Raw genomic sequence first — 12,759 nt, 5'->3', positions numbered from 1 at the left:
TATATCCAGATTACTGCTGCTGCTCTTCACAGAGGCTGGTGGCGCCGACACAGATGGAGCTGCTTTGACAGAACTTATGAATACAGATCAGACTTCATAACTGACAGGGCTCACTGATGGACGCTCGGGGCCTGGGGGACTCGGCAGACGATTTGACATGGAGACCGACTCGTAGAATAGGTGGACGGCAGACAGGTGAGCACTAGATGTGGAGTTTTTTTTTAGTGTTTTACGGTGGATAGAGGCTCCTGTGATTGATATCATTAAATACTGTGGTTGCAGAAGCTGAAAAAAGGTTTTCACTAGTTCATTTTAAAGGACAATTCCCTCAAAATCGCTTTTTTCCCCCCACATACAGCACCAGATGGCTATTCAAACATACACCAAGGGGTTTGTTTACTTGAAGCAAGCCGACATATTTGTAAACCAAGAGCTAATACAAAGTCTCGCGTGAGAGTCAAGTTGACGGCTAACTATGTTTACAGGTTGTTTGAAACTCTCCCGTTTGTTTTCTCAACAAAGGAATATCAACTTGGAGGCACAACGTCTTCGTAGCAGTAAGAGTAAGTCTGGATATTGTTTATTCTGCCTGTAAACATACTGAGAGCGTCAACTTGACTCTTGCGCCAGACTTCATGAGAAAATCTTCAGAGTCCTTCTTTTACACCTAAAATATTAGGAAATTAGAGCCCCAGGTTGAATTGTCCTTTAGCTTTTGAGCAGAGTAAAAGGCAAACGTCTCCCTTCATAATATATACAGTACTGAAAAACCTAGCTTTGGCATTGACAAACCTCCATTCTATTACATTTCACAACACAATATAACTAATATTTTTTTCTGTTAAAACTAACTCATGTAGGAGCTTTTCTTTTTTTAGCTGTTTTTTTTATTACATTTTGTGCATCCTAGTATCTTTATAGTTATGTTGTTATGTTACGATGATGCTGGATTAAAAGATAACTCGATCGACATCCTAAAAAAGAATGCAAGTCAAGCAGCAGAACCAGAAATGACACAAATTATATGAAAACATGAAGCCTACAATCCGATGCTTTGACTTCCTGTGTATGGCAAAAGAGCACATAACAAATCTATAGATACATCCTCTCAATACTATGTGCAATAAACCTTTAAATAAAGTGGCACCAAATATCATCATTTGCTCTAGATAAGTATTTTCCCTGCTCATCATCTACTGCTCCATATTGCTTTTAAATATGATCCAGTTGCTTAAAGTTTCTCTGCAGAGTCAGTGTGTGTTGATTCACTGTGGCAGTATGCTGCGCTGAGAGTGACATGCTGATTCCTGAGCTTCTGTATGAGTCAGTCCCGCCCTTACATCTCCAGAGCAGGCCTCAGCCCTCACGCCTCATATCAGTCTGACTTTGATGGACACATGCTCCCTCTGTGCTTGGCAGGACGGTCTTTTGAGGAAACTCAACAAAAACAGCAACAGTGATTGGGTCGACACACCACAGTGACCCCCAGATCCCAGCTCGCAAAGAAAAAAAAAAAAAGAAACACAGACATGCACACACTCAGACACACAAGCACATACAGTACGTTGATGTGCTACAAAGTTACATCAAAGTCCCTTCACGTTTAAAATTTTGATGAAGTTTGATCATCTCTGGATAACATGATGCAATAATGAGCATTTGAATTTGTACAAATATATGTTACATGTTAAGTTAAGGAGCAACACTAGCCGTCTAAATACATTTTATCATATTAAAAAAGTTTATGGATTTTATAAACTGTATCATAATCATAAGTGCTTATAAATCACAGCACAATAAATGTGTGGTTATTTGCAGAAGATGAACAATTTGACAACACAAGCTTGAGCATTACTTGGATCGATTGTGTGTTTGTGTCGAATGTTAACTGCCAACACATCAGCCAGTGCTAAAAGTCTTAATACTCTTTATTCAGCATGGAGGCACACTTGACTGAAGCAAGGTCTACTCCTTCTCCCACAAACAAAGGCAGTCCTGCACTACATCTGTGTCAGTCTGCTCATCCCATTATATCCACTCTGCTGCTCCCAGTCATCAGCTATGACGAGCCTTCACCTGAGTTGACAGGTGACTGTCCTGAGGCAGCGCATCACCCAACAGGGGAGCCTTAACCTGCCAACTATCTGTCAGTCCCCTAAAACCAGCTCTGTCATGTCATCTCCTCCACGCCAATCACAGTGACACACCAAGTTTGTGTCAGGAAACAGTGTTGGAGATTACAATCTAATACAACACTGCCCTGAGCCAATGGGAGGACGGGGCAATTATTACGAGACCAGAGATGATAATGTAAATGTTGCCGGGCCACATGCAAATAATTACAAATAGGATAATTCGTCCTAAAGCTTTAACTTTTGGTGTAATTGCTTGTGCAGTATGAAGGAGGGGTAAAGACTCAGGAGGGGAAAAAGCGACAGTCAAGAACAAGACCAAAGAGAATTTCATTAATAAAGGATAATGTAAGGTTGTCGATTCATCCCCCGAGAAACAGAACATGAAGATGGTTGTCAGACTAATTTTTCCCATTATGGCAAAAGAAATTCTCACAAGGACCATTTACCTGTTTTCTAGTTCAGTAAGAAATTAAAATTAGCAGGTCTGTCAAGTCAGACAACAGTCCATTAAACTAAGACGTCTTGCCATTAAAGGGATAGTTCAACATTTTGGCATATTGGCCCACTGCCATAATCCCTAGTCTTAGGAGTAGGTTCGTTACCTTTATTTGTCGGTGCAAGCTATTTTTAGAACGGCGGAGCAGAGCTGCTCAGAGCTAAGCTATGGAGGCTAATGGGATTTCTTGGTTTCCCTCATCAAACTCATCAAATACACAATCCAACAACTCCAAAGCGCTCTGGTGGACAAGTTGTGACCTGCACATTCACCACGCTATGAGATAATAACAGTTGTTTTCTAGGCAAATGCAGAGACTGCTTACTGAAAAACTGCCCCCGACGGGAATGTGCATCAGCTGTTTTGCATGAACAACTCCGCCTCTAAAACAACTCCGCCTCCTAACGTTCCGTTATTATCTCATAGCGTGGTGAATGTGCAGGTCACAACTTGTCCACGAGAGCGTTTTGGAGTTGTTGGATTGTGTATTCGGTGAGTTTGATGAGGGAAACCAAGAAATCCCATGAGCCTCCGTAGCGTAGCTCTGAGCAGCTCGCGGCTCTGCTCTGCTGTTCTAAAAATAGCTTGCACCGACAATTAAAGGTAACAAACCTACTGCTAAAACTATAAGGATTATTGCAATGGGCCAATTTGCCAAAATGTTGAACTATCGCTTTAACATCAGATAAATACCAGCACTCTGTTCTCCATCCCAAAACTCAGAGCAGAGACTGAATTGTATTTATATCCTCCACTGCTTAATTGTGAATCTGGCTTTAGTTAAGTACATATCTCTGTTGTCCTTCGCTTGTGATTAGTCCAAGATTCATTCTGCTGTGGTAAAGGTTGCACTGACCTGGCCCTGTAATCGCAGACTTTTGAATGGTAGGAGGGGGGGAAGCAGTCTGTGCCATATGGCTAACGATCACAATAATAAATCAATTTTAGGCACCCCATCATAATTTATCTGAGGAATTATGAATTTTTCCATTCAGTTGTTTCCAGTTAGTTGTCACGGCATTCCAGGACCTCATTTGAAAAGTGGCAACGAGGCAAGCAGGCAGAGTTTTAACCAACTGCTGGGATTTTACATGGGACTAATCATGAAGCATTGATTAATTGAAGCTCTGTTATCAGTGGACGCTCCCACCCCCCCCCCCACCACCACCCCCCATATGTAAATGAGTAACCTTTAGGAGGGCTCCGAGTGGCAGCAGTGGCAGATGGGCAGTAACTGTAATGGGGTGGAGGTTGGCTTGAATAAATATCCCATGGTCTGGAACTTACCTAGTCTCCACAGTGTCCAGCTAGGCTCCATGACATCCCACAATAACACAAAGGTTAAGACTCCACAACTCAAAGTCATTGAGAGAAGAGCTGGAACAACTGATTACTCAATCGACAGAAACTCATCTGTTTGCCATTTGCTGCTTCAATATTAGGACTCTTATAGGCCAGACAATCTATTTAAATTTGCTAAGGGTCTAGGAAATGGGGATGGGCATTTTATAGGCAAAGCAATAAATCAAGAATATAATCTGTATAAAAGTTAATTAATGTCACCTTAATTACCTTTAATTAATACCTTTACTAGCTTTACCTTGCTGGCAGCTGGACGTTGGTACGTTTGAATAGGACCAGGATAGATGTGCTAAGCCGAGATATCTGGTTACAAGCTGTAGCTAAATATCTAACAGACACACGAGTTGAAGTTTCAACCAGAGGGCACAGTAACATATTTCCAACATATTAAGCATCTGCTTAAAACGACTCAGGTTTTATAAGAGAAAGTTGTTCCTGATTATAAATTAATAATTTGTATATTTAGACAAAACCACTAACTAGTCTGTGTGGATTTGAATGTGCCATTCATTTTAATTCCAGATACTTCACAGGGTAAAGCTGAGATAATAAGGCCCTTTGTCTCACTGGCCCACCTACAGGGAATACACGCAGACAAAGGCATCAGCGGCACTTAATTGAAATCCTTCAGAGAGAGTGACAAGGTAGCGGAGGAGTGAGATTCAAACAACACAAACAGAGGAGGAAATGTTGGGACGGAGGGTGAAGTGGGGAAGAAGCTGTAGAAAACAGTTAGGTCACCCTGCTCTTGATGCAGGAAAGTGGCGGCACACAGAGAAAATGAAACCAGCGCAGCACAGACTCCGACCCTACTGTGAGGCAGACGTGGAAATGTCCATTTTCCCCCCAGCCTTAAATTAACATGACAGCTAGTAGCTTCTTGCTACTGCAAAAGTGAGTGATTAGTATTATCGTTTAAATTGTAATTTGGCAGTTAATTAAAGTGACCTTGGTTTCTATTGCTGCATCTGTAAACGGGCGACCAGAGTGCCGTTCCGTCTCTCAGCCGTCTGTGAGGCCGCTGTCACTGGGGCCCGTTACAGGATTAAGTCACCCTGGTGACAAAACCAAATTAAGCAGCTGTCATCGCCTACCTGCAGCTCAGAGCTTAAGATGATCAACTTATGACCAGTCGGGAACCCGAGCCTTCTCTTCCTCTCTCTCCTCACATTATCATTTTCTAATTTATGATCAGTTTTTGTGCTTTTTTTTTCAGAGCATCGGTAAAAGGGAGATGTTAAAGAGTAAACTGCATGAAATCATTGGCGTCACGCGTTAATGTTTGATGAAAAGTCTGTGGCGACATCTTTAAAACCCAGTGGAGTGCGTTTAACAATTAGTTGTGTAGTTCTGAGTGTGGAAAATCGCTCGCTGCATTCTCCAACTCACATAAAAGCGTGCTAAATGAATAATTTAGCAGAAATGCTAATGTCTGAGATTCCCGGTGTATAATGTTCTCTAAACATTCGACTCCTGAGGGAGAGATCAGATGAGACGGAGGTAAACTGAGGTAACATTCATGAGCAGCGGGAGGGGACTCTGCTCAGGCAACATCAGGATGTTATGATACATATTTCATACTGTGATGGGGCATATAAAGTAAAAACACACATACAGTGCATATGAATTATAAACACAATCCTATCATCCAAAGACAAACGCTCTCTGTGATTTGCTATAATCCTGCATACGAAATTGCTTGGCTTTTAACAATCTATAGCATGTGAATGTTTATGTGAATGTTTTATGCTTTCACAACAATAAACTACGGGTCATCAAAGGTCGTCAGTTTAACAAAAACAACAGATGAAGCCTTGAAATTTGCATCTATGGTGTTTACGTCCTCAGTCTTCCTCATTTACATACACTTGTGATTTCTAACATCTCCTATCTACACTCACATCTCGTTGTTTGTGCTTTATTCCCTCAACACATGATCAGTTGAACTGAGGTCAAGTAGCTGGTTTGAGGAGCTGCACTCCATCCAGACAAATAGCAGTGATCTATTATCGACTATAGCAACAACAAAACCAAACTCAGCTGAAGTGTTGGGTATTATCAGATGACAAACAACAAAATAGTGCATCCTGCCAAAATAGTGGATTTAACAGTAAATCTGCCACTTACTTTCTTGATTAATCAATTCATTGGTTTGTCTATAAAATTAAAATACCAGAAAACAGCAAAACATGCCTGTTATAATTTCCCACAGCTCAATGTGAGATCCTCAGATAACTTGTTTTCGTCTAACCCACAATCCAAAACCCAAACATGTTGAGTTCACTCTTGTGTACTATGGCAAAAGAAAAGCATCAAATCCCAACACTTAAAAAGCTGGATATAGCCAATTTTTTTGCTTTTTTTTTTTTTTTTTTGAAACAGTCAATTTTAGTGATTTAATTTTCTCTTGCTCTGTTAATCGATCAGCGATGCAGCTCCAAAGGACAACTTATAACAAAAACACTAAGCTGGACACAGACAGGCATTTGGTTATAAAGTATGCAAGTGTATGACATATGCATATATGAACCACAAAACCATCATTGCTGCTTCTGTAATGCTGCAATCAACCTCACTTGTCTTGTTTTCTAATTTATTTATATATATATATATACACATATATTTTTCTGTTTGTGCCAAGAGTCAGTGGAACGAAATTTCGTTCTATGCACACTGTGTATTTTGAATGACAATAAAGTACCTATTCTATTCTATTCTATTTCTATCATCACAGTCACTTCCAAGGCCTTGCACAACAACACAGATGTTTCCATTTGTTCTCAGACGTTTGAAATGTAAACAAAGCATTGCAGACACTGTTAATCTTATTTCTAACACCTGTGCATTTTGCTTCTATGACAATTTCAAAATGTCTCCCGTGAAAAAGGGCTCATTTTCAACACAGATCCACCCACCTTCAACCTGAGCACAGGTGTAAGCTACTTTCTTCTCACCATCAGTCTGTCATCACACGTCCTGTCCTCAGACTGTGACACCTGAGACTTCTGTCTAACAGAGCAACAATTCAATAAAGCGCTGACCTCAGACTAACTCCACCACAATGACAATTTGTTAATCTAACCAATGCTCACGAGCTTTTTAACATGAAGCTGAGGTTGAAACAGGTGTCGGAGGATGTGAGGGGAGGGGTGTGTTGGGGGTGGGTGTGCCTAGAGTGGTGGTGCTGGTGTGGGAGGAGCGGGGGGGGGGCATCACAACAGGCACTCATAATAAAACAGGCCCATACAGACTGACAGCAGGTAAATTATATGTCAGCAAGGTCTGAATTTCAATCCTTGCATATTTTCAATAGGCACCGGTGAAAAGCCTCGCTGGATTTTTTCCCTGCAAACAGACTGATTCAGCGCTAACTGTTTGTGATTAAAACGTCAATAAGGCTGTGGGCTCCTTTCATCTCTTGGGCCCCAACCTGTCTGTCTCCTCACCCCAAACCACCGCCCCCCATGAGTGGGGTCCGGCTTGTGACATGGATGGCCATTTATCCACTCCGCGGATCGTGTCATGTAATAAGCCCCGTCTCCAGAGAGCATTTAGCCTGATAGGAAAAGCTGATTGGGACAAAAGGCTCCTGAATCTCATTCTGGCTCCCGCAGTGGCAGGTGACTGCCGAGGTAAACAAATTTCTCTGGGGAGGAAGAGGAAGGCGCGAGGAGGAGACGGAATAAAAGACAGACAACAGAAGCAAATGAGTGTGTGTTTCATCATCAGCATGACAGCTTGTGCTAAAGTTGAGCTCCACTGTAGAGGAAGCAAATACCCCGGAGAGGCATTTATCAACATCATTACCAGAGAATACACTGGTGGTAATGTTCATCTACCACACTAACATACATAGGTAGGTGCTGTGGTTGACTGATTCTGTGTCCTGAGCATAAAAACAAACTCATAAAACAGAAAAGAGTTGCCACTACGCAACATCATCATGAGAGGTGGATGGATATGGCTTTCATCTGCTCGCCAGCAAAAAAGACATGAACTGGTGTCATAAACAACTGGGCCTGTAGATTATAACACTTACCCAAAACGGGAACATGAGGCTGCTGTCTTGTTTGGCTTTGTTTGTTTGAGCCTGAGAGAAACAGAGAGGAGAAGGCAGGATGGTCAGAGCAAGCAGCAGCTGTATCCACAGATGCTCATGTAAAAACATCCTTATTCACATGTTCCAATCCACTTGTTTGTTTCCTGGTAATTTAGTCCTTCAGCACGAAAAAAAAAAAAAAAAGACGCTGCTTTGTTTTCATACTAACAAGGCAATTAGCAATCATTACTCATTCCTACTCTGGTTGCCTACAGGCAGTTATTGGTAATGATCTAACAAACTGATAACTGATCTCTAATTTGTTCGTGTGTGTGTGTGTGCTTGTGTGACATGCACCTGTGCATCTGTATGTTTGTTTAAAAGAGTGCACAACACATGCATAAAAGGTTAAAACTGTGCTGGCAGTGTATGTATCTGCGTTCACTCTGACTCGTCTCCACCCTCTGTTTAACAGTGTATAGTAGATGTTGCACATCCTGAGTGGGGACAAATGCAGGGCAGGAGCGGGGAAGGACGGCGGTGAGGTGGAAATTGGAGCAGACAGGAGGCATTGACACCAAAAGAGCTGTAAATGGTGCTCCTGGCTCCCCAAGGAAGGTCTGTCACGCTGTGATCACCGGTAACACCGCCAGGAGAGTGAGCGCCGTGGGAGAGGAGAGGAGGGGAGGGGAGGGAGAGCGCAAAAATATCTCACAAAAATATTTTGTTAAAAATGTATTAAAAGAAAAAAAAAGATAACGTAATGTCTGGAATTGAGATCAAAGATGCAAATGGAAAATAAAATAAAAGCAGGCCTGTCTGGTCTGTAGCTGTGGGAATGGTGTGTGGACACAGCAGGAAGTACAGTGGCGAAAAGCAGAAAGTACAGGAGATAAGACTGCAGCTGCTGGTTTGAATATGAGGCTGAGAACAGCATTGTGTTTAATTAACCTCAGTCACTGTCCTTGCCTTCATTCTTTTCCGCTGTTTTTATCATTTCAGGCCCACCTGCTTCAAACTGGCTCAACTTTTGAGGGTCTTGCAGTTTCATATATACAGTAAAGTTTAAATCTTGAAAGATAATGTCACCCACTACAAATAAACCTGGTCACCATTCATACAGTTTGTCCAGAGCTGATCCCTCAAAACACTACCTTACATCATTCATCCCCCTTTCTTATTCTTTCCTCTTTAATTTATCAACCTCCTTATTCTCTGTTTTTATTTCCAATATACCCAATATGCCTGCTCAACACCCCCTCTTGCAATCCCACCCTCCAATCCAATCTCTAGTTTGTTCTGTCCCAGTTTGTTGGTTTGTTTGTTCTGTAATCGCCCTTTGTCCCATACGGTTTTGTACACGACGTCTAACTGTCCGTGTAACTGTCTTGTAATGTGTGTTTAAATGTTCATTAATAAAAAATAAATAAAAAGTTCAAATCTGACTGAGCACTGTGAAAGATGCAGGTTGATTCACACAAGCAGGTTTTGAATTGGACCAACTGAGTTTCATTTCATCTGACAGCCCCATCATGGGTGATTAACTGATTTTAATAAATTAATTCAATATTTTTTTTAAATGATAATTAATAAATAAAATTAGCATAGGTAGAACAGCAGGTTCATTGCCAATCTCCTAGTTTTTATCTTGATCACCTTGATTAAACTTCTAATTGTGAGACCAAGGGGAAATATGAACCTGTTCCAATATGCATTTCATAACTCCCTGTACAGCCTCGAGTTTGCATCATATTCATGGTCCCCAGCTCTCGCATGCGCTGTGGCCTCATTTCATATGCAGGTTCATCTGGCTCAGGGCAGCGTGCATGGCCCGAACTGCAGAGTGGCCCAGCAGCGTCCCCAGGGCCAGGCCCTCTGTTCAAGGTCCCCACGGGCCAACCCCCCTACCCTGCTTACCTGCTTCAGTTCATATGAGCAGCTATGGCCGCCATATGTGAAGCTGTAGGAAAGCAGATGCTGTTTTTCCATTTGTGAAATCAAGTTTTTGGAAAGCGGTCAGCATTCTGATGGCCAGAGTCGAGTCAGTCAGTGAGTGTAAAGGGGAAAGGGCAGCGAGGAGGCAGCAGGCGCCATTCAGGCTGCTATGTGTGGATAAGAGCCTGATCATCACTGTGAAGATATGCCCATCGCACAAAAGCAGCAGCAGGGGCATTTTTTTCTATGTTAACACTTGGATAAGCCTTTCAAGTATAAAGACACAACAATAATCTTGATGTGGACCTGTCTGTAGCTGAGCAGTTCCTTTGTCAGTCATCTGCTGATGCTGATAGACAATACACGGGGTGAGGGTGCGTGTCAGAAAGAGGAAAGCCTGAATAAAATGACAGACTCACTCGTCGACTCTCTTCTCTCCACCATCACCTTCGTCTCTCCCTGTCCCTGCGCATCGTATACACACAGCAGCCTGGGAGGCCGTGACAAGCCTGACACCTGTCAGTCATACACTCCCAGGCAGGATGGAGAGGACAGCAGCATACACAGCTCCACATGTTACTGCAGCACAGCACTGAACCCACTCATCCACACACACACACACAGCAGGTACTGTAGTGGTGCTATAGCGGTGACCCTGCCAGTGAAACAAACAGTTTCATTTGTGTTTGTGTAACATTTACAGCAACACAGGAGACACAATTGACAATAATTAAATAAAACTCTGGCATTTTCATTATTTCTAATAGTTTATGAATAGTCTGAAAGCAATAATCCATAAAGAAACACTGTGTATTACATTTTGATGTGGGGAATAATAATATTACAATTAAAGTAGTGCTGACTTGAAGTTTGAAAGGTTAGATTTCACACAATTATGTGTCATGGCGCTGAACGACTGCAGCCACCGACTCCCTCCTGGCGACAAATTTCATTAACAAACCTGATGTATACAGCGCACGCAGCCACAGTTCAAATGGAGGACATAAATTTAAGCCTGTGGGGTACTGCGGTCACATTACAACTAATCAAGCGCCGTCCTTATACCCTTCTGGAAAAATCTTCTTCTGTTCAGATGGGTGGGGGGAGATAAAGGAAAATATGATGCTTTATTTCTAATCAGCATAAATTACTGGCATCCATCAGGTGAGGCTCAAATTAAAATCTTCATCTGACAAAGCAATGGGGACTGTGTGAGCTCATTCATGAATCAGTATGATTTAATCCAATCACATAAGACCCCAAAGCCAAAATTTCCACCCAGGATCAACCCAATTGCCCTTCCTCACATTTCCTTCATTAAGTCTTAAAAAGGAGCACTTGGTTCTTCTGAGGTTCAACCAGGTTCAAAGCTGCTATCACATTTTTTCCTCCTCAAAACAGAGGAGAATTTTAACAAGGCTGAAGAAACCAAATTATCTCATCAATGCTATGAGATGATCCCTTCCTACTCTTCACAACAACATACACCTGCTGTATCATCCTGCATTATTCTGAAAAAACCATAACAGAGGTGACACTTTTCTCACTATTGTGCAGTTTTACTTTTAAGGAATAGTAACAAAACTGGTTATAGATAGATAGATAGATAGATAGATAGATAGATAGATAGATAGATAGATAGATAGATAGATAGATAGATGTAGGACAATATCATCCCCAGGCTATAAGGCTGATTAAATGGTTAAAACTCACTATACAACAAAGACTAGCACTAGCACGTCCTTCTCTGAAAAAAAAACCCAAATGCTCTCCATCACTGCTCACACAGCTGAAACTATCCGTCAATTATCAAACCAATTAATCCACAGAAAATGTAGCCTACCTCCTATTTTGATTAACTGCTTGATTTGCTGCTGATGTGACTGTAAATTAATGCCACAATGGACTCCAGGGGAAACTATTATTGCCTATTTTTCATGATGTTCTTACATGTTATGGCCAAAATGACTAATGAAGAAATCAAATCAGCACAGATAATGAATATACTCAGTAGTTGTAGTCTGCAAATTAAAATGTGGTCTAGGGGTCAGAAGCCAACAACAACACCAACAACACTGCAGGTTCACAGGTAAGCTAGCACTAGCATCAAGAGCACCTTTGCTAACTGCTATAAATAAACCGGCGCTTTTCTTATGAAATTGTTCAAAATAATCAGCTTTATCAGTTTTTTTTGTTGTTGCTGGTTAATAACATGTGGTTTCTGAGTGGAAATTATCTTCAAAAGGCGATAGGGGGCAAGGCAGAGCAGTTAGCTTACCTGAGGTCGGCTAAAGGCTAATGTTTGCTAACAGGTGTATCTCCATCTCTCCATCCAACGACGGGCGACGACGTACGTCAGGGAGCTGCTTCTTCTTCCTCTTCTTCTTTTTTCCTTTTCGTTTTCTTTTTCTTATTATCCTTCTTTGTTGGAAATGCTATGCTAAAAACACAGCCGCCGCCAACCAACGCCGACTACCGTAGTCCGCCCGCCATCAGGTGAGCTAACAGGCCCCGCCCACTACCTGCCAATCAAAACCATGATGACGTAGGACGACCCTGCGTGAGCTGTGTGTCAGATTGAAGCTGGACCTTATGCTGCCTTCATGTGCTATGGTAATTATGGTAAATACCAAAAGACGACGTGAAAAGTGCCCATGAACACCCTCTCATTGCCCACTGGGCAAGCTCCACTGAGCTGCCGAGATGAGAATAACCTTTGACCTTTTCAACATGGCGGCGAGCAACGCAAGATTCGTTAATGGTAAGCAAGGCAAGCCTTTAGAAAACAGTTA

At 42.0% G+C, this 12,759-nt stretch overlaps 1 long non-coding RNA gene across 6 annotated transcripts in view; it reads right to left on the bottom strand.

Annotated features, from left to right (window-relative positions):
- Positions 1–12,315, bottom strand: part of LOC146966572 (uncharacterized) — a 64,685-nt gene extending 52,370 nt beyond the window's left edge. For all 6 annotated transcript variants that reach the window (XR_015034545.1, XR_015034549.1, XR_015034547.1 and 3 more), the window contains exons 1-2: positions 12,246–12,315; positions 8,033–8,083 (exon numbers count right to left, since the gene is read on the bottom strand). This is a non-coding gene — a long non-coding RNA (uncharacterized LOC146966572). The remainder of the gene's footprint in view (positions 1–8,032; positions 8,084–12,245) is intronic.
- Positions 12,316–12,759: the final 444 nt, after the last annotated feature.

Source organism: Trachurus japonicus, chromosome 20 (genome assembly GCF_045865225.1).
Source record: "Trachurus japonicus isolate A0001 chromosome 20, Traja_1.0".
Lineage (NCBI taxonomy): Eukaryota > Metazoa > Chordata > Actinopteri > Carangiformes > Carangidae > Trachurus > Trachurus japonicus.
This window is presented reverse-complemented; position numbering and strand designations above follow the sequence as displayed.